Source organism: Quercus suber, unplaced genomic scaffold (genome assembly GCF_002906115.3).
Source record: "Quercus suber isolate HL8 unplaced genomic scaffold, Cork oak 2.0 scaffold_242, whole genome shotgun sequence".
NCBI lineage: Eukaryota > Viridiplantae > Streptophyta > Magnoliopsida > Fagales > Fagaceae > Quercus > Quercus suber.
This window is the reverse complement of record NW_027069699.1, coordinates 573,930-600,720: the sequence shown is the minus strand read 5'-3', so window position 1 is coordinate 600,720 and position 26,791 is coordinate 573,930. Positions and strand designations below refer to the sequence as shown.

The window sequence follows — 26,791 nt, the reverse complement described above, 5'->3', positions numbered from 1 at the left end:
AGATTAAAAGTATTTTTGACATTTTTTAAAGCTATAATTAACTTTTTGGATCTTTTTAATATATAGAGATATATAAAGATTATAGCCACCTCCTAAAAAGTACTGTATTTAGGAAAAATTACAATTTAAACCCTAGAGTTCAGTGTTGTGACAAATTATACTCTACAATTTCAAAAATTACAATTTAAAGCTGAAGTTTAAAAAAAGTAGTAAATTATAAAATCTTTATAAAGTTTCAAAAGTAAAAAAAATAAAGATATGGCCTTCTTCGACTTTTACTTGGAGAGGTCAATCCCACCAAATTGTTTGACAGGAAAATTTATCGTGTGAGTTGTATAATGATGAAGCCGAATCTTGTAATCACCTATTTTGGGACTGTACTTTGCTCAAGCTGTTTGGCTTTCACATCACCATAAGAGAAACACTAATTTCCTGTCAACATTCACATCACCATAAGAGAAGCATTTCATGTCCAAAGCGTCTTATATCTCTCCTCTTAGCCGGTAAACGCAAAGCACCCATTTGCCAAAACCCATGCACTCATGCTCTTGACCAGTCTCTTCAAGCATGGAAGCTCCAATGGTGGACTCATCGCGTCCTAAGTAAATATGGGCAACATTGAAACTGCCTGAAAAGTGTTTGATGTGTTGCCTCAAAGAGGCATAGATGCATGGAATGCCATGATCATTGTGTATTCGCGTAAGGAGTACCCAGTTGAAGTTCCATGTCTCTATCATTGGATAATCTTTGGACGGTGTAGGACCTGATAGCTCAACTTTCACTGTGGTCCTCAAATTTTTACGGTTTTAACTAGCATTTTTTTTTCTACTCATGCCATTTGTTCTGGTATGTGCGGGATGTGAAGAAAATTTATCGTATAAGCTTTGGGTTTGTGACCTTTGCAAATAATTCTTCAGCTGCCTGGGTTGCCTGACGTAAAAATTTAATACAAGGTCAAGAGGTATCCTTCACTAGTTCTTTGGGCTTTGCCCATATGTTTTGGCTTCTTTTGAAACTAATATAATGACGCTTTTTTGCTTCAGGTTGAAAGAAAAACTTGTCATGGAGGGTTTGGTTTTATAACATTTTCTGATGAAATTTAAGCCCAATACGCATCTCAGAAAGCACAAAGGATGTTTGGGCAGAAGGTGTGTTGCTAATACTGCCAGTAATTTCGGCTATGCCTCTGGGTTAGTTCTCATATCCAATTAGGTGGAGCCAGGAATGTTCTTTGCTTTGTGTGTGTATGTGTGTGTATGTGTGTGTTGGAAGGGTGGTGGGGAATATGGTACCATTGTTTTCTTTATTGGTAGGTTACTCACACACCTTGTGGATCTTGAACCCACAACTTCCCCTCCACCTTATTCTAACTAGGTGAGGAAGTGTCATTCAAGTCGGAGCTTGTTGATGTTGATCTACTGATTTATGTATATGCAGAAGCCAATCAGCATAGAAAGAAAGTTAAATTTTCTGCATTACACAGATTTTCATAGCTCATTTATTATGTAGTAGTTGTCAACCTTGATGGTCACATTAAAAAATTAAGAAAATGAAAAGGTACATTTGGATTTCCCAGTCTAAACTAAACTTAAAAAATGGTTAATATTTAGAATTTGTTCTGATAAATTCTTGAAGTATATATATCTTGATTTACTGTTAGGTTTCATGAACTTTCAGGATTCAACACCATGAATGCATGATGGTGATGTTTATATTAATTTTCTTGAATCTTTACACTTTCTTGTAAAACTAAATTACCATTTTTGATAATATGACGAACTCCTATGATCTTAACCCTCTAAAAGTGAAGGTTTTGGGTTCTATTTTCAACCTGTGGGTGGAGAGGGGAATCGCTACCCCATTGTCCCTTTGTCATGATTTTTATTTTAAAATAAGTAAGAGAGAGTTGATAGCACATTTGAGCTTGGAATTTAAAAGGGTCAAGATTAGCATTTTGGGTGTGGGTGAAGTTTTGAAAACATGGCTGCAGAATCTTAGAAATCAACTGGCCTAATTGGCTAGTCCCAGTTGGTTGGAATTTCAAATATAAGAAAGAAGTAGTCTGACTTAATTAATCTAGTGAAAGCTTTTGTAAATTCCTGTTGCGTTTTTCTTTGTGCAATCTCTGTTGGGTTTGCATTTCACTTTAATTTGAAGAAAACTCTATTAATCTAATTGAACATGTGAAGTATGCAGGACCTATACTGGTTGGAATGTCATTATATTGAAGACAATAATAAAACAACTTGTTCTCATTTTATTGTTGGTGCACTAGTTTTTTATCAATTCTGTTTCTTGCAGATTGTATTAGTTATCTTCATTTACAGTTCCAAATCAGTTAAGTTTTAAATGGTAGCATGCATTACTTTTTTTTTTTTGTTTTGAAAAGTTTGAATTTCTGCCATGTGTCCTACTTATTTAAAAAGGAATCAGAATGCTTCCCATTTAGCTTGTTGGTACCAGTACCACATTTAGGCTTTATGTCTTCACCCTCACACGTGACTTTTTCACTGCCTGACACCTATTCTCATTCTTCTTCACTTCTTCTATTAGTACTAGATTACGTATACAAAAGCAATAGCGTGAACTTATCAAAAACACAGAAGCAATAGCATGAAGAAGGCATGGTTAAACTCAAAGTTCACTGCTCTACTAGAAAATTCTATTCTTGCTGATGTCCTAATGAATCCAAACTTATCAGATGTGGACACTCTCCTCAGCCAAATCAGTCACCACCATGGACATCTTTAACCTCAACTTGAATGGCACTACCTATGGTATTTTTTTTTTTCTCACTCCTTTCTTTCATTCTTTCACATTTTTTCATGAATTGGCATTTGCATAGAATTATTTGTATAAACCTTGAAAGTTTTCCTTGCGTTAAGATTTTTTTTTTTTGGAGAAGAACTTGTGTTAAGGTTAATTGACTGCAATATACACATTGTACATTAAAAAACACAAATTTAACATCTTCAAAGGAATGACGATTATGTTCTATCCAAAAAGTCCACATCAAACAACTTGGAATTAAATTCCAAATATTTGAATTATGTTTCCCAAGCCAGTAACTCCAACAAAATAATAATTCCACCACAGAGCCAGGCAAGACCCACTGAATATTGAAAGCCTAAAGCATAAAAACCCATAAAGAACGTGCTACATGACATTGAAGAAGGAGATTATCCACAAATTCCCCACTGCACCAGCACATGCAACACCTATTTGCCAAAGAGTGACTCCTAAGCATGAGATTGTCCAAAGTAAGAATGCGATCATGGGCTGCTATCCACAATAAAAAGCCACCCTTTTGGGAACCTTTGCTTTCCAAATGCCCTTCCAAGAGAATATAGAGTTGAGGGCCTCCCTTAACTCATTATAAAAGGAACGAGTATCAAACTTACCACTTCCATTAAGGCCCCAACACAGAGAATCACAACCTACTCCCTATGGAAGATGAGCTTAAATAAAACCAAGTAGAGAAAAAGATGCAGCAAGCTACCAGTTTTGAAAATCCCTATAAAATCTCAAGTTCCAATATCTAACATTTTCCCCATCCTATTGACACAAAACATCATAGATACAAGCTTCCTTGTCTGCCGAAATCAAATAGAACTCAATGTAGAGGATTTTAAGGGGGATCAACCCCAATCCATCAATCATGCCAGAAGAGGATTTGAGTACCATCACCCACAACAAAAGAAAAATGCTTAGAAAAGCTCTCCCACCCTTCACTAATTCTATGCCACAAACCACACTCATGAGCCCTCCTACAAACTTTAGTTACCCCTTTACCCTCCCCATATTTAGTGGATATAACCCTCAGCCAAAGATGAGTAACTTCATGCTCGTACCTCCACAATCACTTCCTTAATAAAGCTTGATTAAAGGACACTACATTTCTTATCTCCAATCCACCCATTTCAATAGGTGAGCAAACCTTGTCCCAAGCCACCAAAGGTTATTTGAAACTCCCCTCAGAAGATCCTCATAAAAATATTCTCTTGATTCTTTCCAATCTAGCAGCCACAAATTTAGGAATAATAAATAATGATAAAAAATAAGTTGGAAAACTAGAAAGAGTGCTCTTCAAAAAAGTGAGCCTACCACCCTTTGATAAATAAAGGCATTTCCATGCCGATAATTTCTTCTCCATCTTCTCTAGAATGGGATTCCAAATAGAAGTTGTCTTAAATGAAGTACTAAGTGGCATCCCCAAGAATTTCAAAGGCAAATTGCCCACCCTGCAACTAAGGATATTAGCCAAAACATCCAGATTATTCTCCTCCCTAATGGGGACAATCTCACCTTTCCCCACATTAACCTTCAAACCTGTAAAAACTTGAAAACATGACAAGGCCAACGTTATAGAAAGCAGCTGCTCCCTAGAAGCATTACAAAATAAAATAATGTCGTCTGCAAACAACAAATGAAAAATGCGCACACCAATAGAGTTCACCAGTCCCACATGAAAACCATGAATCAGATCACATTCCTTAGTCTTTCTCAGAATCCTGCTTGAGACCTCCATAATCAAAAGGAAAAGGAGAGGGGATAAAGGATCACCTTGTCTCAAACCCCGTGAGCTTCCAAAAAAACCTTTAGGGGATCCATTCACTAGAACTAAAAATCAGACAGAAGTGACACATGCCTTAATCCACCCACTCCATTTCACCCTTAGACCCATTCTATCCAACAGAGAGAACAAGGCATCCCAATTAACATGATCGTAGGCCTTTTCATGGGTATTTGATTTAGAAAAACCTCCAAATGGATGTTGTAGTTCAAACTAGCTTGCTTGTTGTGTTTTCAAGAAGATGCCTTATAAGAGATGCAAGGTTATGGAAACAGACCAGATTTAGTGTCTTTTGAGTGCACTTCTAGCATGTTCACAAGTTGGGTTTTCAAAATTGGGTAAATCTACACAAATATATTGTGAGAAGGCTTGATTTTGATCAAGTTTTAGGTACTGCAGTGATTAACATGTATTCAAAATGTGGAGCCCTTTCTTGGGCATGCACTCTGTTTGATCAGATAAATTGCAAAGGCTCACAATCTCTTGGAATGCAATGATAACCAGCTATGGAATTCATGGGCATGGAAAAGAAGCTCTATCCCTCTTCCTAGAGATGACAAAAACAATTCAAAAACCAGATCATGCTACTTTTTCTTCCATTCTCTCAGCCTTCAGTCACTCAGGTCTTGTGGAAAAAGGCCAATACTGGTTTAATCACATGGTTAATGAATATAAGGTCCCTCGAACTGAAAAGCATTATGTTTGAATGGTTGATCTTTTGGCTTGCGCAGGTCGAGTTGAAAAGGCTTGCGAACTAATAGACTCCGTGAATGCAGAATTGGGGCTAGCTGTTTGGGTTGCTCTCTTGGCAGGTTGCTGCAAAAAATAACATGTTGTTTATTGGAGAGATGGCTGCAAAGATGGTTCTTGAGTTAAATCCGGATGACTTGGGAATTTATTCATTGGTCTCAAACTACTATGCAAAGGCGAGGAAGGGGGATGATGTAGCTAGCGTTAGAAAGATCATGAAAAAGACAGGGATGAAGAAAGTGCGAGGGTATAGTGTAGTAGAAGTGAAAGGGAAACTTCATGCTTTTCTTATGGAAGATAAGATCCATTATCAATATGAAAATATGATGCAACTTTTGGATAAGTTGGATCATGAAATGAGAGCTATTGGATATGTCCCAAAGATTGAATTTGTGTTGCATTCCCTTGATAAGGAAGTCTTTTTTTTTTTTTTTTTTTAATGTAATCGCAGTGGAGGCTTGCTATTGCTCATGGTCTCTTAAACACGAGGCCAGGAACCAAATTATTGATCATAAATAACCTTAGGGTGTGTGGGGATTACCATGAAGCAACCAAGTTCATTACGAAAATTGTGAACAGAGATATTGTTGTGAGGGATGTGAAGTGATTTCATCACTTCAAAAATGGGATCTGCTCATGTGGTGACTACTAGTGAAGCTGATGTGCATAGATTTCCTTTCCCTTTTCTGTATTTGTCACAGCTTATGTGTTGAAATATGAGGGAAGATCTGAAATCTCTTCAGGAAAGTAAGTTCCAAATATTACAATGGTGGAAATGGAAGAGATAAGCAAGCTAACGTCTCAATTGCATACTACAATCTTTAAGGAGTGTATAGATGCAGCTTGGTAACCAATACAGTGCTTCCAGATGGTCCCATCCAACATATCCATATCCAGCTGGGTTCCTGGCAGAATTTGCGTGTTGATATACATCCACCACTTTATCAATTTCCCCAACATATCCATATACTTCAACCAAGTTCAAAGAGCTTTTGTCAAAAATTATACACTTTCTTTATTGCTCACGGTAGATGCAGATTGTTCGAAAGGATTTATCTATGATTGAAATGCCAAAAAGAAGGACTTGGGGGATTTTTTTTTTTAATCCAAATGTCTTCTTGCATGCTTTGCATCAGCAAGCCTGATTTGCCTCTAACAGCTCCAGTATTTAATCCTTTTGAAACATTTTTAGTTCCATTTCTCTTGCTCCTAGTGTCAAAGGCGACACTTTTTTTGTTTCATCTCATAAATCGTAATATGGTGGGTTTTATTTCTGCTGCATGAAAATCCAAAATTTTTGAGGATATTATTTGGTTTGACATTTAAAACATGTATTCTCTAACAAAAGCAAAATTGGGAGTATAAACACAAATTAGGGGGTTTCATGTGTTTTTTATTTCGGGATACAGTTCACATCCTCCAGTATCTACTTGAGAATATAGACCATTATAGAAATGGTTCAAAGAGCAGCCCTTTTCCAATTGTATCTGGTAACCCATTTTAGTGCGTCACTTGTCACACTTTGGCTACATACATACAAACACATATAATTGTATAATTAATTGTATTTGCTAATTGCGGTTGTGAGCTCTTCAGATGAAAACTCTTTGTATTTTCTTCCTTGTTTTGAGGAAGAATGCTAGAGTTCTGTGCTTTTGCAAGGGGTACAATTCCCTTCTCCTGTTGTTGTTATGGACTGAAGGATAAGTGAGGAATGACATATGCTCAAGTTTCTAGACATGTTCATTGAAATTCTGGGCAACATCAAGAAGTTCTTTTGGAACACTTTGACGTAGGACAACCACAAAAACAATAGAATAAGAGATAAAACCCTAGGAATCAGCACCTAGGGGTTGCTTAGAGTCAGCACCAAGCAAACTGGAGTCGGCACCAGTAAAAGAAAACACACGTTTTTTTTGATAATCATCAAAACTGTCTTACAATAATTCCAAAAAGTGTTTAAATAGCTAACATAAAGAAACCCTAAAGAAACCCTAATTATTAAATACTAGCCGCGGACCCACGCGATGCGTGGGAATATATAAATATTTTGTAATGGGGTGTAATATATAAAAATTAACAATTACTTCAAATATTATTTATTTATTTTTTTAAAATTCTACAAGTATTTTTCATCTTTTTATATCTACAAAGTACAAATATATCATACTATTATATTTTGTATGTTTGATTAATATTTTTTTAAGATAAACTATATTTTTCTAACTTCTGTTTTAGTGTGTTATATTTGATATACAACTAAACTTTATAAGTTTTCAAATTTCTCATCTCTTAAGGAATAATGAGATTATCATAATAATAAAAATTCATCACAAAATTACAATGTTATCTTAACAAAAATTAAAATGAAACAAAAGAAATAAAAGACATACTTTATATAATTTATTACTCAAAATTGGTAAGTATATTCAAATTCATAGCCATGTAGAATATGTTTTGACATAAACTCAAATTCTTATTTCTAAAAAACTAAGTATTAACCCAAATCAAAATTCAACCAAAGCTTTAAAAGGGAGAGAGAAGAATCTATAATGGGAAATTAAAAAAAAAAAAAAAAACCAAAACACATATTTAAATATAAAAAACCATCAACCTTAATCAAAATTATAAGAAAGAACAAAAAACCACAAGAGAGGGAGAGAGAGAGTATTTACAATTTTTTGTGGGGAAAATATGGATTGAATGAAAGAAATGATATCAAATTTATACAAAATAAAATGGGGAGAAGAAGAGTCAAAATATAATATAGAGAAAATGATGAAGGAAGTATGACAGTAAAGTAGAGAGTAGTGGGAAGATAAAGATAGTCAAGTAGAGAATAGTGGGGAGATAAAGAGGTAAAAATTTAATAGACCCTCACTTATACTAATTTCCATCAAAGACCAAATTGTCAAACACATGCCATTGATTCTACTCATGTCCACTACACACATTCATCAACGTGTCTATATACAAATCACGCACTTGCCATTACATTCATTTTATCAATGTTTTGAATTTCCACAAAGAATCAAAATAGTGCATATATGAATTGTAAGTGTGTGAGTCACTTATATTATCATGATGTTGTGGTCAAAGTTAGTGGCAAACTTATTGAACTCGACCAATTGTTTTTGCCTCAGAGAAGATGGCTATTAGCATTCCAAGTCATGAAGTTTAAATGCCTATGGGAAATCATCATAATGTATCAGCTGCTATGCCCCAAAAATTGCAATTGCTCCTACCTTCATTGCATCACATCAGCTATATCATATTATGTTTAATAAGGGAAGAAATAGAAAAATATGAAATTTAAAACTCAAGTATAGGAGTATTGTTATGTTTTGTCTAAAACTCATGTACACAATATTCTAGACCTTCAATAGGAGACAATTCCAAAGAGAAAATCAAGTAGTTGAAAGAAAGTAGCATAATCCAAAATCTAAAAGTAAAAACCCAACTGTTGTTCATGTACACAATATTATAGATAGATATTCAAGAATTAAAAACCAATTAGTTTCTCCATTCGCATAACAATTAGCTTAAAGCTAGATACTAATGGAATTTTAAAAGAATTCAGTTTTCTGAATTTCCTCACTCCTAAAATCCCAAACAATTTCTCAAAATCTAAACAATCTCCAAAGTTGTTCGTTAACCAAATAGGCCAACTAAGGTCCAAAACACAAAAATTCCAGCCACAACACAACAATCTACTTAAGCTTTTTTTTTTTTTTTTTCAAAAACAAACACACACACACACACAAGGGAGAGGAAAATGGGTTCTAACACAAAGGTACACCACAACTCCACTCAAAAGTCATGGTAACTTTTAAGGGAGGGTGGGGCAAGTTATACTACACACAACACACTCTTTTAAGCAATGTGTGACAATTAGAGTTTCATTTAAAGAAGTTAAGATGAAAAGATTTAAATTGTTATACCCCAAGTTCTATACAACAAAAAAAAATTTAAGCTTCAAACTGTACTTTGTTTTCTCTTCCATTGGCTCACAATTTCTGGGACACCAAACAGTCCAATTAAATAATAAACAACAAATTATTAATATAAGGAGAGAGAAATCTTATATAGCTAATGTGTGTTGAACCATAAAAAGCAAATTATCAAGCACCACCCAAGAAAAACAACAAATTTATTCCCCTTTCCTTCAAAAGGTTCTAAGAAAAAAATAATTACCAATTGATTGGTATGAACTTCAATAGAATAAAAAGCTTCCAGTGATTGCAAGGCTTAATTGTTGCTATCTGTCAAGAAATTGACAAACAAAACAAAGATAAAAATGAAATTTAGGTCAACATATAAAACTATAGGAAAAGGAGAAACAATAACGATTTATCTTTGATAAAAATGAATAACATTCTTACTATAAAATAAATACCAAAACGGAAAACATCACATTGAAGTTAATTATCAGACAAAAAAACATTATGGCAAACATATTGAAAGTAACATTCCTGCAATCTAGAGAAGGGCAACCATAAAGCAATTTATAACAAACATGATCAAATGCTCAATTCAAATCAATTTTGAAAAAGAAAAAACATATTTGAATAGTTTTTAGACCATGAAAACTCAAACTCATTCATCATGAAATCCCAAAATTGAATTACATTTTTTTTCTAGTAATGAGATGGAAATAAATAAATAATAAGAATAATATAGCACTAACAAAAAGAACCATTAGTAGATGAAAAAAAAAAGTGGTTAAAACAATAAATAAAAAATATAATAAAAAAACCGAAAGAGAAAAAAAATGGGAGAAAGAGAGAGAGTATTGACCTTTTTGTCGTGGATAACTTGGGAAAAATAGGGGAGAGAGTTGTAAATGAAGTAATTAAGAAGAAATTTATATGAAAATTAAGATGGAAGAGAAAGGGTGGAGGTAGATGAAAGGTTGAATGAAGTGAAACTATTGAATTTAAGAAGATATAATGGAAATTTTTTTAAAATCTAAAGAAAATCAAAGGAAAATTAAAAAAAATAAAATTATTGGGGGGGATGAAATATTGAACTAAAAAGACAATAATTGAAGAAGATGAAAAGTTGAACAAAGTAAGAATTGCAAATAAAGACCAAAAAAAAAAAAAAAGATGCTAAAGATGTAGTGCATAAAGAACTTTATAAAATTTATTACAAAACTCCATTATTATATATAGTATAGATATGTATAGACATTATTTTTGGTTTTTTTATTCTTCATTGATAATATTATTTAGTTATAAACATCTAAATTAAAGTAGACAAATATGTAAAGGTAAAATTATATATAATGTTAAACCACCAAAGATGAATGTATAAAGTCAATAATCTATTTATATTTTTTTGTTAAACACGTTAGTAATATAAAAAATAGAAAGGTTTTAAATATTTAAAAAGAATTTTTAGTAGATTGTAATATTAAAAAAAAAAAACCTCAATATTTTATGTAACTTTTCCCGTAAGATCAATATTGTTGACATCCTTTATATTCAAAAAACACTGAAACACATAAACAATGAGATTAATTGTGCAGAATTGCAAGAGTATATATGTGATATTAGTATTTCATTTACAACATATACATGATATATACATGATTCATGGTCAGTTGGTATGAACCATTATAATTACATCCTCTTCCATGATAGCAGCGACAATTTCAGTTTGCATTAGTAACTTAAAATCATTTTTAACAGCGACGCCATCTCTCCCCTATAGCCTTTAATTTCATGCACACTTCAAGCATTGTCAATTGCTATGAACCGTAACAATTACATCATTTTCAATGATAGTAGCGGCAAATTTAGGTTGCATTAGTACCTGAAAATCTTCTTTAACAGCGAGGCCATCTCTCTAAACATAGCTACATTGGCCTTCTATAGGTACAAGGCTGAACACAGCTACAAGAAATCCTAGGGAATTGAAGTATTTCACCATCATATCCTTTCTACAACAAAGATTTATCAATGACATCATACAAACCAAACATTGATTCCAAAAAGTTATGAAAATTAGTTAAGAATTATAAACCTAAAGTAGAGATGCAAGTAAAATAAAAAAATCAACACACAGAGAGAGAGAGAGAGAGAGAGAGAGAGAGAGAGAGAGATAACCTTTTTTTTATGAGAAAAAACTATGTAGAGAATGGAAGAGAATGACGAATTTATAGTGAAATGGTGTGAATAAGAAGAGACAAAATAAGAGAAGATGAAAGGGAAGATGAAGAGTGATATTAAAGTAGATGGTAGTGGGGAGATGAAAAAGTAAGGGGGAGATGAAAAGGTAGGGAAGGGAGAAAGGTTGGAGTAAGCGGAAATATTAAAAAAAAAATTAAATGTTAAAAAAATTAGAGAAAAATTGGAAAGAAATAGGATAATGACATGGTAGAAGTAAATAAATAAGTAATGGGCTGAATTTATTATAGGGTGATAGTAGAAGTAAATAAATAAGTAGTGGGCTGCATTTATAGGAATGGAATTTATAGGTCTGAAAATTGTAAAAACCATTTTAAAATTGTAGGAAAAATTATATTACAAAAAAAAAAAATGATGTGGGAGCTGATGTGGCACAGCATGAGAGCAGCAGTATTAAACTCCACGCTTCAGCTTTTAGTAATATATAGATTTGGGCTTGCTGAAACTCAAGCCCAATGACTAATAGGCCCTAACCATAAGGCCACAGGTTGGGCCATCTTCTTTCTCCTATATGTGCGTGTAATTGGGGGCTTGTATCTCGTGTCCGCACCAACTCCCCCCGGGTGAGAAGAACTCGACCCTGTCGAGTGAAAATCTGAAGAGCTCTGATAATACTCCAACAAGTCAGGATCCAGTCGCTGTAGCTCATCTCGAGTAATCCACGTGCAATCAGAATCTGGTCGCCCTCGCCACCAAACTAGGAAACGGTGAACTCCTCCATCCTTGGTAGAAACAATCTGTTCATTTAAAATAGTATCAATAGATTCTTTATGTGCATAAGGTAGATGTAAGGGTAAAGGGGTGGGAACAGGGGCATCAATAGGATTAGGCAAAGACTCATCAAAAGGGGTATCAGGAATAGTTGTGGGATTTTTATAAGCAACTAGATCCTCAATTTTAAAGGAGGAGCTAATACCATAACCAGGAGGAAGATCAATGACATAAGCATTTGGGCCCATTCGTTTCAATACCTTGAATGGTCCAGCACTACGAGCCTGCAATTTTTTAACGGTCCCAGAGGGAAACCGTTCAGGTCGAATCCGAATCATGACATAATCCCCTACCTGAAACTCTGCATGACGCCGATGAGTGTCAGCATGAATTTTATATTGAGAATTATTTGCTTGAATTTTTTTGCGAATCTCATTATGCAAATCATGAATATGTCGTGCAAATGCCTCAGCAGACTCAGACACCCTAACATGTGGGGACATGGGCAAAAGATCTAAGGGCTTCCTAGGTGTATATCCATGCACAACCTCAAAAGGACTAGCGCCTATAGACCTATTGACAGAGCTATTATATGCAAGTTGGGCTACAGGAAGAATTGAATCCCAATTTCTATTGGCTTCACCCACTAGACACCGAAGGAGATTGCCTAGACTACAATTAACCACCTCAGTTTGTCCATCAGTTTGAGGATGAAATGCTGGGGAAAATTTCAATTTAGTGCCCACTAAATGCCACAAGGTCTTCCAAAAATAACTCATGAAGCGAACATCCCTATCAGACACTATAATTTTGGGAAGACCATACAGTTTGACAATCTCATCAAAGTAGAGCTTTGCGATCTTAGAAGCATCAGAGGTCTTTGAACAAGGTAGGAAATGAGCCATCTTAGAGAAGCGATCAACAATTACTAAAATGAAATCATGCTTCCTAAAGGTGCGGGGCAAACCTAACACAAAGTCCATACTCACATCCTGCCATGGGCGGTCTGGCACAGGTAGAGGCGTGTACAGGCCAGTGTTTTGCTTGCGATGTTTGGCCAGTCGACAGGTACGACACTGACCAACTATCTTGGCAACGCCCCTCTTAAGACCAGGCAAATAGAATTGACGTTCCACTTCCTCAATTGTTTTGTCTCGGCCAAAGTGACCTGCAAGGCCTCCTGCATGTATCTCCCAAACTAGGAAATCTCGTACTGAAGACCGAGGGATACATAATTGGTTGGCTTTGAACAAGTAACCATCTCGAAGGGTATAATCATCCAGGACTGGCCGTGGGGCATTACTTAGGCTAACGTAGAGCTCCCCAAAATCTGGGCATGACTCATATTCATCCTTAAGTCGCTCAAACCCAGTAACCTTAACACTCATGACAGATAGCAAAGACACCCTTCGACTTAGTGCATCAGCGGCCTTATTCTGAACCTAAGAAGACGACTTTATCGGTGAAGAAAGAGCACTTCTTGAGGTTGCCATATAAACTCTCCTTCCTAAGGGTAGTACAAACTTGAGTTAGGTGGTCTAAGTGTTGCTCCCTAGACTTACTATAGATAAGGATGTCATCAAAGTACACAACCAAGAATTTTCCCATAAAAGGCTTGAGCACTTGAGTCATCACTCTCATAAAGGTACTAGGGGCATTGGACAATCCAAAATGCATGACCATCCACTCATATAAACCATCCTTCCTCTTGAAGGCAGTCTTCCACTCATCACCAGAACGAACCCTAATTTGATGATAGCCGCTTTTCAAGTCTATCTTAGAGAAGATCGTTGCTCCAGCCATCATATCCAACATGTCATCCTACCGAGGGATAGGAAAACGATATTTCACAGTGATCTTGTTGATGACACGACTATCAACACACATCCTCCAAGTTCCATCTTTCTTTGGGGTCAAGAGTGCAAGGACTGCACAAGGACTCATGCTTTCACGAACAAAACCCTTCCTAAGTAGTTCTTCTACTTGCCTCTGTAACTCGGCATGCTCTACAGGGCTCATCCTATAGTGAGGCAAATTAGGTAGGGTCGCTCCAGGTACAAAATCTATGGCATGTTGAATGTCACGCATGGGTGGTAAATGATCGGGGAGTTCCTCAGGGAAAACATCCTTAAATTCCTAGAGCACTAATTTCACTTCTTCAGGTTGCTCCTCACAGGTCTCTCCATGAACTTCCCTAGCAACTAAGACAAATACAATAGATTCTTGAACCGCTACCCTTTCGAATGCCTTAGGGCTTATAATGTTCAGGTCTTTCACCTTTGGTGCTTCTTTCTTCTTGCTCATGTCGATTGGCTTAGGTTTTAAAGGATTGAGCACAATCTTCTTACCTTCAAACATAAATGAGCAAGAATTGGATCGCCCATAGAGGGTGGCATCCAAATCATAAAGCCAAGGTCTACCTAAGATAATATGCCCTACATCCATAGGAATTACATCACACCATATTTCAGCCTTGTAGGTGAGGAATTGAAGTGGGACAACACATCTTTCTTTGATGGCTATAGAGGAAGTATCCACCCAAGAAACTCTATATGGGTTACGGTGAGGGGTCAATTTCAAGCCTAGGCGGGAGACAACGTTAGAGGACACCGCATTAATGCAACTCCCACTATCTATAATAACCTTGCAAGTTTTGTCTCCACACTTAGTGTAAGTTTGGAAGATGGCACTTCTTCGCCAATCACCAGTGTCTCTCTGCTCCGTCAAAGCGCACCTTACCACATTCACTCTAGGGACACCAAAGTCCTTGAAGTCATCAACTTGGGAAGAAATGGCTCTAATATATGCAAGGTAGCTAGGATCATCTTCCCATTCTGCCTCAACATCTTGGGTTCCTTCAACATTTGGATCATACACTAGCTCCTCAACATCTTCAACCTTTTCATCACCCTCTTGAATGACAAGGGCTCTAGAGGGACACCTAGCTGCGATGTGTCCAACCCCATTGCATTTGAAGCATTGGAGGCAAGAGCCTAATCTTGAAGGCTCATTGACCACACATTTTCCTTTGTCCTCCTTTTCTATTGGGGTACTATTGGGGTTGACCTTAGGGGGTAAGGCAAGTCTAGGTCTACTACCAAAAGGGTAAGGGTTGGTGGGAACACTCCGGGGCTCAGAACGTCGCCAAAAGATAGATTTGGATGCTAACTCACAATTCTTAGCAAGCTCATATGCTTCTCTTAAGGTAGTGACTCCTCGAGTGATAATCTCTCCTAGTAGGCTAGCATTTAAACCTTTCTTGAACCTATTGAGTGTAACAACCTCTTCCTCGACTATTTGAATACGTCTCTTAAACTCCATGAACTTCTCTATATATTCAGCCATAGGAGTATTGCCTTGCCTTAGGCAATCCCATTCCTCAAGAAGGGAGCTCCTATAAGTTGAAGGAAGATAATTCCTCGAGAGTGCATTCTTCATCTCAAGCCAATCAGTAATGGGGGGCTCACGACGTCGCCTAAGGGTTTCCTCCAAGTCTTCCCAAAAAAGGTCAGCTCTACCAATTAACTTCATCCTAGCATACCTCACTTTCTTGTTTTCAGCCCAATGGTAATAGTCAAAGAATTTCTCCATTTGACGCAACCAATCAGTGAAAACCCATGGGTCTAGGCAGCCATCAAAGGTGGGGCGCATCTATCTTGTCCTTAAACATCCTATCATCAAAATCCCTAGGGCCATTGTGATTATAGTGATCAGGTTCAAAGTTTGGAGCTCTATTAAAGTAACCGAAGTTATGTTGCCTAAGCATATTATCTCCTTCATGGTTAATGGTCTCCCGTTGAGATGCCTCAATTTGTCCAACCCTATCCATTAAATTTTGGACATTTTTTGCTAGTTCAGCTATGGTTTCCTCTAAGGAGGTTCTAGACTCGGAAGTGGATTGATGTTCAGAGTTTGACATGATGCGACCACTACGTAGATGCATGCACACTATATATATGAATGCAATTGAGATTCACAAAAACTCAAGTAACCAATTCTCAATGTAAAATTAAGGTCAAGCAATAGTGTATGTAGGGATTGGATCAATGAATCACAGGAATAAATTGCAGTCAGGTAGTGACAGTATTCACAATATTGAAAGATAGCCCAAATAAACGTTAATTTCCAATAAGCTCCACAATTAATAAAGAGAATCAGATATTTCAAAGAATTGGTTTTTTTTTTTTTTTTTTTTAATTTATTTATTTAGAATGGGTATGAAAGAAAGCACAAATAATAAAATAACGAACTCAAGCACAAAATGGGTAGGCCAGTGTGATATGGTGGGACATGCACATAAAAAATATAAAGATAATATTTTTCAATGAGACAAAGTTGAATCCACCAAAAAGAAAGTAAGAGTTGTACCTTGGTCAGTGGCCAACTAACTGCACTTGATAGTCACGTGCTTGGCTCCTCAAATGACTGGATCTTACTTGGACAAGTGCACCTGTGCATAAATAATTAAAAAGCCCAATACATGCAGTGGGCTATCACAGTAACAATTTTTTTTTTTTTTTACAATAACTTCTTTTTTTTTTTTTTTTTTGCAAACTAATAAAATGCGCTGCTGCCTTAAGAGCTACAGACACGACTTAAAAGAAAACTCAAATGAAAGGCTTTAAAGAACTCAGGTACAGACTTAAAAAGAAAACAACAGAAACTAAAAGAGACGACATAATCGGCTCGGCGATGGACGGCGGTGCTAGTGGTCGACGACTGCGGCGGCGGCGCAAGACGGGGAAGACTACGGCGGAGTGGCAACTGCCCGTCTCGGGTCTTGCATCGGCGATGGCGTACGTCCTTAACGGCGGTGGTCAGGGCGAAGGTGGTGTCGGCGGCAGTGGCTGATGGGTCTGCAGCTGGTGGTGGATGGGCTGCGGTGGCTGAGGGTTGATTTGTGGGTCTCGGCTGGTGGTTGTTGGGTTTTGGGGTGGTGGGTGTTGATCTTGTGGGCTTCGGCGGCTGGTGAGTGATGGGTCTCTCTCTTTTTTTTTTTTTTTTTTTTTTTTTTTGGGTTTGTGGGTGTGGGTTCTGTGATCAGAGGCGGGCACGGATGGTGGTCACCGGCTTGGGAGGTGTCACTGGCTTCTCTGTTGGCCTGGGGATGAAAAACTCATGTGGGGCTGCGGGATATACGCGGATTGCAGGGGCTGGTTTGGGCTTGTTCAAGATTTCATGAGGCAAATACTTGAAAGGTAATGTCATCCTTGGCTGGTTTGCTCTTTTGACAGTTTGGCTTTCACGTGGTTGTCTACGGTTGTATTGAATGGATCGGAAGTTTGCTCTGATACCAAAACTGACGTAGGATAACCACAAAAACAATAGAATAAGAGATAAAACCCTAGGAGTCAGCACCTAGGGGTTGCTTGGAGTCAGCACCAAGCAAATTGGAGTCGGCACCAGTAAAAGAAAACACACGTTTTTTTTAATAATCATCAAAACTGTCTTACAATAATCCCAAAAAGTGTTTAAATAGCTAACATAAAGAAACCCTAATTATTAAATATTTGGACTTGCTGAAACTCAAGCCCAATGACTAATAGGCCCTAACCATAAGGCCACAGGTTGGGCCATCTTCTTTCTCCTATATGTACGTGTAATTGGGGGCTTGTATCTCGTGTCCGCACCACACTTGATGGTTGATTTTTCATACCTTTTGTCATTTCAGGGATGCTAAGGGTTTGTTTTCACTTTTCCTCTACTTTTGTTGTGTTTATTCTGCTGAATAAGATCTTCTGAGGTACCTCTGGCAGCATGGACAGAGGGCTGGGTCAGTGGACTGCAATTTCCTAAATCTGTGAATTACATTTCAAGAACCTTGTAAAACTCTTGCACTTTTCAGTTACCGCTTCTATTTCCTTTTCCTAAATATCTCAACTCACTTTTCAATCACATCCCTCTCCTTAATTTCATTATTGTCATTCTCAAGAGATAACACTTCATCATGTTGGTGCTTGATTGAACTAACAAAGATCATTTCTGGATGGGATTTACACGCTAAGATTTTATTTTTGAAAAATGAAACTTATCATTACCTTAATTTCTTCAAAGTCCAAAGTTGGTATTATCTGGAACCTAATAGGTTAATAATACAGAGCAAAAGCAAACTTAGGTGTCAACGAGCTTAACCTTTTTTTTTTTTGGGTTGGGAATAATGAGTGTACATTTTAATACAACAGAAAAACAAGCAGCTTAAGCTGCAGAAAGTAATTACAAAAATAAGAGACGAAGCCGAATCTTATGGCATCCTTTATGAATTCAAAAATGGCTTCTTCATCTTTGAAATTTTGAGCATGGCATCTCTGATTTTCTTCAATACACAATTGATTTTAGCTAGGTAGGCTACTTTTAGAAGTATAGATGTAAAGCTGCTTCCTTGCATGGCTTTTATAGCACATTTGAACTCTGCTTCCCAATGATCAATCTGTCTACATTTAAAGAAAATGTAGGTACAAAAAAATGTTCTCTGCATTTTGGAAAATTTTTCATTACAGTATTTCTGTAATATCCCCTCTAAACTCGGCTGTGCTTGGTAGTTGATTTTTTAAAAAGTTATGGTCAACTAAGCTATAAAAGAATGGTTTTGCATTTGAATTTAAAAAAAAAAAAAAAACAATCTAGGACTGGAAGAGAATTTTTGATTGCATACTAAGTACCTTTAAAAATGTCTTTGTAGTATTGAAGTAGTCCAAACGAGAAAATATATTTGTTGATATATTTGGCAACCTTTACGCATCTCTAGTGATTCCAACTTGATTCTTTGATCTAGCATGTGGTGTTCAACTTCAAGGCTTTGTTCTCCTGCAGGGTAATACAATTGTATCCTTCACATGTTCTTTGGGCTTTACCCATATGTTTTGGCTTCAAACTAATATCATTTTGCATTTTGCTTCAAGTTGAAAGAAAAACTTGTCATAGAGGGTTTGGTTATATGACATTTGCTGATGAAATTTCAGCCCAATATGCTTCTCAAAAAGTACATAGGATGCTTGGGCAGGTGTGTTGCCATTACTGCTGGTAATGTCAGCTATGCCTCTGCGTCAGTTCTCATCTCCAATTAGGTGAAGCCAGGAATTTTCCTTGCTTTGTGTGTAGGTGGAGCCAGGAGTTTTCTTTATTGGAAGGTTACTCACACACCTTGTGGATATTAAACCCACAACTTAACCCCTCCACCTTACTCTAACTTGGGGAGGAAGTGCCATTAAAGTAGGAGCTTATAGATGTGGATCTTCAATATAAAAAGAAAAGAAGTTAAATTCTCTGCATTACACAGATATTCATTGCTCAGTTATTATGCACAAGTTGTCAACCTTGATAGGCACATTAAAAAATGAGCACCAAAGAAAATGAAAAAGAACATTTTGGATTTCCAAATCTCAACTCAACTTTAAAAATGGTTAATATTTTGAATTTGTTCTGATAAATTCTTGAAGCATAAATACCTTGATTTATTTTAACAGCAATCATTGATTGGTATTGGTAAAATCTCATAGGATACCTGCAATGTAGTTGGCACTTCTTTATTAAATCTATAAACTTAGAGGTAGGATAATGTTTAAGAGTTGCTTTCTCGACAGACTTCTACTTTCAGGATTCCACACTGTATATGTAGACACCTTAATGCATGATGGTGATGTTTATATTAATTTTCTTGAATCTTTACACTTTCTTTTAAAACTAAATTACCAAGTTTGATAATATGATGAACTCCTTTTATGATTTTAACCCTTTAAAAGTGCAGGTATTGGGGTCTAGTTTTCAACCCGTGAAGGATGGGGAATTCGCTACCCCATTGCCCCTTAATGACATTTTTTATTTTTAAAAAAGTAAGAGAGAGATAGGACGTTTGAGCCTGTAATTTAAAAGGGTCGGGACTAACATTTTGGGTGTGGGTGAAGTTTTGAAAACAGGGTTGATCTACTCTATGGACATAACGTTCTGTGGATAACTGGATATGGTACTTGTAATGTGATACCATCCTTATACCAATTTGCTGTATTGATTGCAACTCTTGAATTGACTTAAAAAATACAAAAAACTTGTGATTGAATACTCATTGTAGTTCTAGTAGTGCCAGCAGAAACTTAGAACTCAACTGGCCTAATTGGCTAGTCCCAGTTGGTTGGAACTTGAAATTTAAGAAAGAAGAAGCAGTTTGACATAATTAATCTAGTTAAACCTTTCATAAATTCCTGTTGCATTTTTCTTTGTGCAATTTTTGTTGGGTTTGAATTTCACTTTAATTTTAAGAAAACTCTATTAATCTAATTGAACATGTGAAGTATGCAGGACATATACCGGATGGAATGTCATTACATTGAAACAATTATTAAACAACTTGTTCTCATTTTATTGTCGGTGCCCTAGTAATCTTGAATTCTGTTTCTTGCAGATTGTATTAGAGAATGCTGCTCCTATCACGAATGATATGGTGGCTGCAGATCCCTCCACTGTGGTGCATTCTTTGAGAAGCAAACAAAATTCTCTTCATTTCACATTCCAAATCAGCTATGTTTTATATGGTAACACGCGTCCTCTTCTTCTTCTTTTTTCCCCCCTGAAAAGGTTGAATTTCTGCCATGTGTCCCGCTTATTTAAAAAGGAATCAGAATGCTTTTCATTTAGCTTGTTGGTACTAGTACTACATGTAGGTTTTGTGTCCTCACCCTCACACGTGATTGTTGCACTGCCTAACTCCTATTCTCATCATTCTTCTATTAGTATTAGATTACGAATACAAAAGAAATAGCGTGAACCTATCAAAAAAAGGAAAAAAAAAAAAAAAAGCAGTAGTGTGAAGAAGGCATGGCTAAATTCAAAGCTCACTGCTCTACTTGAAAATTCTATTCTCACTGATGTCCTAAAGAAACCAAACTTATTGGACATGGACACACTCCTCAGCCTCGAATTAGGCACCCCCATGCACATCTTTAACCTCGACTTGAATGGCACTACCTATGGTATTCTTTCTCTCTCTTTCACTTTCTCACGTTAGCATTTAGACAAGCTTGTGAGTGTAACTAAATGTATATTGAAAGCTACTACTCATTTTGATGAGATGATATTGTTTTTTTTTCCTCCCTCCTTTCTTTCATTCATTCTCATTTTGGTTATGAATGGGCACCTATCAAGCTTACAGAGTTATTTGAATAAACCTTGAAAGTTTTGCTTGTATTAAGATTTTTTTTTTTTTTTTTGGGGAAGAACTTGTGTTAAGGTTTATTGACTACAATGTACACATTGTACATTAAAAAGCACATAGAATTTAAAGTCAATAAAGAATATTTGCTAGATGAATCAAACATTGCCTGTGTCTGCAAAGATCAATCTGAATAATGGACCATTTATTTTGGATTAATTAGAGTTAGTAAATTGAAGTCAGAACATGCAGGAATAAAATTGAAGTAAAAAAAAAAAAATCTTAATTGAAAGGAGTTAGCATGGGGATGAGGGACCCTGTAATGGAAGAGTAATGTCAGTTACATGCTACATAATTAGTTGAAAATAACAACTAGTGGGAGGAAAATTCTAACATTAAAATGATCTACTTTTATGTTAGAAAGATTTCTTACCATATTTTCTCTATTATCTCTGATTTTTGTTTCAGTGAAAAAGTTTTCTCTGTTCTCTAACCTTCACACACACAAATAGAGAGAGAATTTCGTATTTACCTAAATGAAAGTTAGCCATTATGTTAGAATTATAGTTAAGTGATTAAATATATCATTTTTAATTGCTTAAGCTTTTTGGAGAATTGGCAATTTAACACTCTAAAATGGTAATTTAACGCTCTAAGATGATAATGACTAAAACAGAAGAATCATTGAGTGCACAGTTTTTTTTCTCTTACACTTGTTTGATTATTGTATTTTGAATTGATTATACTTCTCTCTTAGGACACTGCCTGTTATATTAGGTTTTTGTTTTTCTATAAAATTTTTCTTTACTTAACCCAAAAAAAAAAGGTTTTTAAGTTAGGCAGAGACTGAAACCGAAAATCCTTATTCAAGAATAAAAGGTTGAGAAGAATGGTATGTTAAATAATGTGATGTAACAACTGTGGTTAGTGCATGTGGTTAGCAGATTTCTTTTAACATGCTTATATTTTTATGGTTTAATTTGTTTTTGCAAACAATTTGAGATCAGCAAAAAAAAAAATGACATTTAGTGCTTGCAAATGCCATTGAGGGCAAATCAATGTGGTGCTAGTAGTGGCTGGTGGTGACCCAACACGCGCAATAACTTGGCCTCGCGTCAATGGAGATATTGTTCGTCGAGACAATATTGAGTGGCCTCAGGACTTAAACATATTCAACCTTGTTTCAATTGCATTATGGTGGTAATCATAGGGTTTTAGAAATTGTCTATCATTCATAGGATTTCTCTTTTTGTATTTTTATTATAGAAGAAATTATTTAGAATTTGCGACAGTTAACTTTTGGTCTCATGTATAATATATGTAACATATCATAATTTATTATATTATCTTCTCTACATAGTAAGTTCTAAAGCATAGTATTTCATTATTTGGTATTCTTCCTATGCAAAAACTCTTTGCCGTCCTTGATTGTGATCACAACAATAATTAATTAATTATCAATAGTTGTTATTTGGGGCTAGCAAAAGCACATTTGCACGAAAAATAATATAAAAAAACCACACAAAACAACAATATTTAATGTAACTAGCTGCAAACCAGTACGTTGCGCGTGATAATCATTTTTATGGTAGTTTTATTAAAAAAAATTTACAATTTAAACTAATCTAATAATAAGTAATGTATTTCGTAATTATATTTTTATTTATTATAGGAACAATCATAAATGTAATATAGGAACAATCCAAAATACCAAAAAAATGTAAACTAAATAAAATTAATAAAACTTAACAATGATTAATTGAACCAATATTAGGATAAAATTTTGTTTTTGATAATCTATTAAGGTTATTTTCTTTGTAGAAATTATAATTTCAGCCACTCAAAATATATTATCAAATAAACAATTATTAGCAAAATCTAAGAATTAAATTTCTATATAGGCATTGTTATAAAATAATAATAATTAAAATAAAATTGCAAAAGTTAAAATTTGTCACCTATCCGATTATTTTTGTTTGGCTAACTTTTGCTTTTTTTTAAATGAATGGCATTATAGAGTACTTCTAATACAACTATTAAGAGTACTTTGTCCACCGCAAAAGATTAGAAAATAAACAAAAATTAGTAAAGTCTTATAATTTAACATCTAAATTGAGCACTATAAAAAATCATGTTATGTAACAGAATAAATACCAAATTATTCAAATCATGCTATGTAATAGAATAATATTATATTTTTATATGCTATATTTAATTCTTTAGAATGCAATAGAATAGCATTTAACAATCAAAGAGAATTAAAAAAAAAAAAAAAAAAAAACACACACACACACACACACACACACACACACAATTTAAAAAATAAAATTAAATCGCATTAACCCAAAATAGAGTTTTAAAAAATATAAAAATTATCAACCTAAAATAGAGATGCAAGAAAATAAAAAAAAAAATCCACCAAAAAATTTAGAGAGAGAGAGAGAGAACCATTTTTTTTTTTTTTTGTGAGAGAAAACTATGCATAAAATAGAAGAGATAGTGACAAATTTATAGTAAGAGTGTGTGAATAAGAAGTGATCGACAAAAATAAAGGAAGATGAAGGGAAAGATGAAGAATGATATTAATGTAAAGGCTAGAGGGGAGATGAAAATGTAAGGGAGGGAGAAAGATTGAATAAGTAGTGGAGAGATGAAATGGTAAAGAATAATGTATTTTATAAACATATTTTCGTTTATTATAGGAAAAATCACAAATGTAATATATATATATATATATATATATAATTTTTATCATATCAAAATGAAAACAAAACAATTTTTCCCAGGAATTCAAAAGGTAAGTTAGTGAAAATATTCAACTTAAAAAATAAAATAAAAAAGCTGAAAAGGCTCACGCAAAACCCTAAAACTGAACTGAAAAGGTTTTGGGTTGGGCTTGATAGTGGAACTAAATAAATAAGAGGTGAGCTGGATTAATTATACAGATTTATTATAGGATGATAGTGGAAGCAAATAAATAAGTAGTGGGCTGGATTTATTATAGGGTGATAGTAGAAGTAAATAAATAAGTAGTGGACTGTATTTATAGGGCTGAAAATTGTAAAAACCATTTTAAAATTTGGGACAAATTATATTTTAAAAAAAAAATGACGTGGCAGCTGATTTGGCGCAACGTGAAAGTAGCAGCATTAAACGTTACACTTCAGCTTTTAGTAATATATAGATTTGGCCAATTCCAAGCCTATGTCCACAAGCAATGCTTAACAAAATTCACTATCAACAATATGGATTACAACTACACTCAATCTAACCTCAAACCAAACTCACATACTCTCATAAACAACACTTACATACCTTACAAAAACAAACATAAACAAAATCTCTCACAAAAAAAAAAAAAAAACTATGTCATAAACCTTACTCTCTCTCTCTCTCTCTCTCTCTCACACACACACACACACACACACACACACACACAAACACACACAGAGATAAGAACTCAAATTACTTTTTGAAGAAACCTACTCTATGTTCTTCTAAAAGAGTCTTTTCTTCCCTCAATGTGGAAGGACCCTTAGCTAAAAGTCACCCAATCCTTTCCAACAATACCTATATATAAGGCGCAAATTCTATTCATTGATGCACAAGGAATATATAATTACTTTTTTAATAGGGAATACTTTTTCGTTCTATACTAAGGAGAATTTTTTTTTCTCCTACAATAAGGAAAATTTTTTCCTCTCTTACCAAAGAAACCTAATAGCGAACCAAAATCCAAATAGGAATTTGAGATAATTTCTAACACCCTAAACCTATAGGGAATCTATATTCTCTTGGACATTCACAATTGGAAGAGAAGGAAGGCTAGTTGACTTGTAGCCCTCCTGTTCCAAATCTATATCTATATATATCTAAAAGCTGAAGTGTAGCATTTATTGTTATTATGCTTCTGTTGAGACACATCAGCAACTACATCATCCACTTATTTCTCTCTCTCTCTCTCTCTCTCTCCATTTTACCCTTTCATCTTCCCACTATTAACTATCATAATATCTCTCTTCCTTTGTCCCTTTATCTTCCTTTATTTTTTGCTCTTCTTATTATAAATTTCCAATTCTCTCTCACCTTTTGTGCATAGTTTTCTCACACACAAAATGTTATTTCTCTCTCTTTCTCTAATTATTTATTTATTTATTATTTTTTGGTGGTCTAGATTTCCTATTATGTGACTCCTATGGATTTGTTATGCTAGAGAAATCATGGTCCATTCCCAATCCTTTTTGATAATGGTTCAGGGTATCAAAAGTGTTTTTTTTTTTTCTTCGTATTTATCATTAATTTTTGTTTGCAACTTATTTGCATCAAGCCACATCATAGAATTCATGTTTGTGATTTCAGCCAATCTGATTGTAGATATGGGAGTAAGGAATAAATATACCACTAATGATTGGGAAGCCTAAGTATACCACTGTTAATTGTCAATTACAATTGTTGTTTATGTTATCATTGTTTTGTGTTGAACTAAAGTAATGAACCTATATACTTGGCCTAAATTGAACATGACCATGCCAAATTTTGAGATGCAGTTATATATCAAATATGCCTAGACAATATGAGTTTCTAAGTTTTCATTTTTTTAATTTTTTTTTTTTTTTTATATCTTTGGTTGAGATTATGAGTTCCTTTCCCAAGTATTATTGATAATTGTGAATTGAAAAGTTTCATAATTATGTTCCTTCTTTTATATATATATATATATATATACATATAAATTTTTACATCCTATAATGTGGTTGATGTGGTATATCTAGCCTCATATTACACTATAAAGAAATGCAAGTATATTTTTAGTTATTGAATAATTAACATTCTATTGTAGGTTATTGAATTAATTAGTCTCATATTATCAACGTAAGCTATTTTTAAAGCTTACTTTAAGTTGATGAATTTTTATGTTTTTTAGAACTTCACTTTAGATTGATGTGATTTAGTTTTATGTTTTTATGATGGTATTTTTTTTTCTTTGATTTAATAGATGTCATCTTATTACATTACAAAGATAGTGTATAAGAATATATCATTATTATATTATATATCAGGATTTGAATAATTTGATGTTTATTTCTATATCTTATATTTTTACTCTTTTTATTTCCTATCTAATTTTTATAAATTTGTTTCTCTCTCTCTCTCTCTCTCTCTCTCTCTCTCTCTCTCTCTCTCTCTCTCTCTCTCTCTCTCTCTCTCTCTCAATTTTTTATTCTTTCTTGCAACTCTACTTTAGGTTGACGAATCATTGTATTTTTTAAAACTTTATTTTGGGTTAATAAGTTTTAGTGTTACATTTTCGAGTTTTCTATATTATAAGTAATCTCTCTCCCTCTTATAGTTTTGGTTTAATTTTTGTTTGAGTTACTTAGTTATTTTGTAATTGAGAATTTGAATTTATATAAAAATAATAAT

The 26,791-nt window shown here is 34.6% G+C and overlaps 1 long non-coding RNA gene across 3 annotated transcripts; it reads left to right on the top strand.

Annotated features, from left to right (window-relative positions):
* Nucleotides 1-242: 242 nt before the first annotated feature.
* LOC112026128 (uncharacterized) lies at nucleotides 243-5,742 on the top strand. Of its 3 annotated transcripts, XR_010631784.1 has the most exons (4): nucleotides 243-961; nucleotides 1,044-2,777; nucleotides 5,078-5,196; nucleotides 5,305-5,742. It is a non-coding gene; the product is annotated as an uncharacterized LOC112026128 (long non-coding RNA). The 3 variants fall into 3 exon arrangements; XR_010631783.1 differs by lacking the exon at nucleotides 5,078-5,196 and having other exon boundaries at nucleotides 243-953; XR_010631782.1 differs by lacking the exon at nucleotides 5,078-5,196.
* Nucleotides 5,743-26,791: the final 21,049 nt, after the last annotated feature.